Raw genomic sequence first — 3,168 nt, forward strand, 5'->3', positions numbered from 1 at the left:
TATTATATTATATTATATTATAAAGACGCAGTCTTATATTACAGTAAAATAAGACCGGGTCTTATATTAATTTTTGTTCCAAAAGATGCATTAGAGTTGATTGTCTGGCTAGGTCTTATTTTCAGGGAAACACGATATATCTTTACAGATAAATGTTTTCCGATTTTTTTGGTAGATACCCAGGAGAGGGATTGCTGGATTGTACGGTAATTCTATTCTTAATTTTTTGAGAAAACTTCATACTATTTTCCATAGTGTCTGTACCAATTTACATTCCCACCAGCAGTGTATGAGGGTTCCTTTTTCTCCACAACTTTTCCAACACTTGTTATTACTTGTGTTGCTGATAATAGACATTCTAACAGGTGATAGGTGGTATCTCATTATGGTTTTGATTTTCATTTCCCTAATTGCTAGTGAAGTTGAACATTTTTTCATATATCTGTTGGCCATTCGTATGTCTTCTTGGGAAAGGTGTCTGTTCAGGTCCTCTGCCCATTTTTTAATTGGATTGTTTGTTTTTTGTTGTTGTTGAGTTGTATGAGTTTTTTAATATATTTTGGATATTAATCCCTTATCAGAGGTGTTGTTTGCAAATATCTTCTCTCATTCAATTGGTTGCTCCTCTCTCTCTCTGTCTCTCTGTCTCTCTGTCTCTGTCTCTCTGTCTCTCTCATTCTTCTACTTGTATCAGTCTCTTTTTACTTTTATTTTTCGGTAATCTTGTCCAGAGTGAAACTACTTCCATTGCAGGTGCTGAAATGACTAAGGAATCCACTTGTTGGCTGTGAGCATGGTCTTTCCCTTCACTTCAACTCTACATTAAGACTTTTGATCCTGTTATTTATCTTCCAGTCCCAGAAGTAGTTTCACTGTAGAAGTTACCTGAAGTGAGTCTTATGCTTTGTAGTCGTGGCCTACAACCAGGCTCTAGCTTCTCCAGGAACTCTACACAGGATGGACTTAAGTATGTATTAAATTAAGAGGCATTCCCTCAAATGAGTTTAAATGAATTTTATTTTTAGACAACCTACATGACATGATTTTCTTAAAAATAATGCCTCGCTCCAAGTAATTCAAGGTCAACATAAATGAAGATTTCAAGGTAACAACAGTCTCATTTGTCCTAGACCGGGTGTGTGGAAGAAAAGCAGCAACCAGTTATGATGACGACAGGTGATGGATCCCAATGGCCAACTCTGTTAACATTTTTCCAGTTTGAAACCATCCTTAAAGAAAATTATTTATAGGGTCACACCATCCTCTGCAGTAGTCCAGCAGAGCAACCGTGCCATGTGGATTCATGTTTTCACCAATAAAGAAATGGCAGTTCTTGAAATTAGCAGGGATGTGCTTGATTTGTTCTGCACCCTGTCATAAAAGGTGTTACTCTTTCTGGTCTCTGTTCTTCAGGTTTCCCTTTGATTTCATGTAATCTTTGATGTACTTCTTGCAGGCTTCTTTTGTGAAGCTGGCTTCCTGCAAATGATGGTTCACGACAATACCAACACCAGTGATTACTGTGTTTTTCATACCTTTGCCCTTGGGGCCTTCAGCGGAGGTATTTCCACCGACGAGCGAGTCATCAATGTTACTCTCTGTCCTGCAGACCATTTTCTGCTCCCCCTCCAGACACAGCTCGACTGTGATCTCCTGGATCTTGTAGCTGTCAGAGAACATCTCCTCACAGCTGATGCAGTCCTGGTAGATGATCATGATGGTGGCTGGAAGGAGACGATAGTGGTGTTGGCTTAGCAGGAGCTGGGAGTGAGCAGATGCAGTCAGAGGTGTGGTAAGTGCTCAGGGGGAGGGAGGAGTGGGCAGAGGAAAGGGTTGCCTCTTTCAGTTGTTGATGGTTTCTTTTGCTGTACAGAAGCTTTTTAGTTTGATATAGTCCCATTTACTTATTTTTGCTTTACTACCCTTGTTTTAATTTACAAAAACTTTATAACAAAGTCAGAAAATAGAAATCAAATTCTATATCTGCCCTTTTAGGTTAAGCTAATGGTTGTTTTTTCATTTGTTTGTTTTTGTTTTGTTTTGTTTCTTTCAGTACTTTCCTGTTAGGATGAAGGAAGATTTATTTAGATGAAGTCCAAATGAAAAGAAATTATATCTGCATATGCGATACAGAAGACAAATGTAGAGATGAACTGTACCATCCATTTCAGTGGAGTTCTGGGGGCACTTCTTACTGATTCTGATTGAACCTGGAGGGAGGAAATAGAAATGCCCTCACATTTAAAGATATGGGCTAAGGGAGATGTAGGAGACATGGTGCAGGTCTCAAATAAGGGGGAAAAAAAGAAACTAAAGATGGAGGTGTAGCAAAACGATGAATGGAAAAAAGCTTTAGAGAAATTTAAATAGAATATGAGAAACTGAAATAGCTTTATACACAATTTTAGTACCAATTTAGGATTTAATAACTTTGCACCATTGCTTACAATTTCCCCTCCAGTGCAAAGAGCTACCTAATGACCTTCCAGTGATATTCTACCTATACTTCCTGGTCCAATTGGATAGCATCCCCTCTAAGAAGCTTTAACCAGCTTGACTGCAAGTGACATCTGTACTGCCTCTGTATGCTTATGTCTGTGCTCCTGTCTGTATCCTGCCCAAACTCAAGGAGCCTTTACTTTCAACCGTCTCTTGACAATATATTCTAATCCTTAACCCTGTACAAGTATTCATGTGCTCCCACAGCCCTGCAACTGGTTTTGAAGAAAGAGGTACAGAGTAACCACTGTGGGGAAGGAGAGAGGTAGCTGAACAGACATTGAGAAAGTTGTGGGGTGAAATTCACAACTCAGCTGAGGTTAAAAGCAATGCATTTTAGACATTAACAGGTGTGGTTGTGTGTAGCAGAGGTTCTGCACTTGACTGTAACAGGCTTTACTATCCTACCTATCTGGCTTTGAATTCTGGCTCTATCACTTCCTAGCTCAATGGACTTTTGAACAAATCGTCTCATCTCCCTATTCTCTCTAAAATGGGGTTTTTAATAAATATGCTGAAGTCTTTTCATCCTGAAATACAAATTCTCCTTTGACCTTGAGTCTCTCTCCAGTCCAGTCTCACTCCTTCTTTCTCTAGAGTCCAGTTTTTGAAATAGCACTTTATACTTTCTGCTTTCATTTCTTTCTCTTATTTACTCTAAACCACTAT

At 38.9% G+C, this 3,168-nt stretch overlaps 1 pseudogene; it reads right to left on the bottom strand.

The window, feature by feature from the left end:
* Positions 1-1,202: 1,202 nt before the first annotated feature.
* LOC117025313 (translationally-controlled tumor protein-like) lies at positions 1,203-1,716 on the bottom strand (annotated as a pseudogene).
* Between the last annotated feature and the right edge of the window lie 1,452 nt (positions 1,717-3,168).

Source organism: Rhinolophus ferrumequinum, chromosome 7 (genome assembly GCF_004115265.2).
Source record: "Rhinolophus ferrumequinum isolate MPI-CBG mRhiFer1 chromosome 7, mRhiFer1_v1.p, whole genome shotgun sequence".
Taxonomy (NCBI): domain Eukaryota; kingdom Metazoa; phylum Chordata; class Mammalia; order Chiroptera; family Rhinolophidae; genus Rhinolophus; species Rhinolophus ferrumequinum.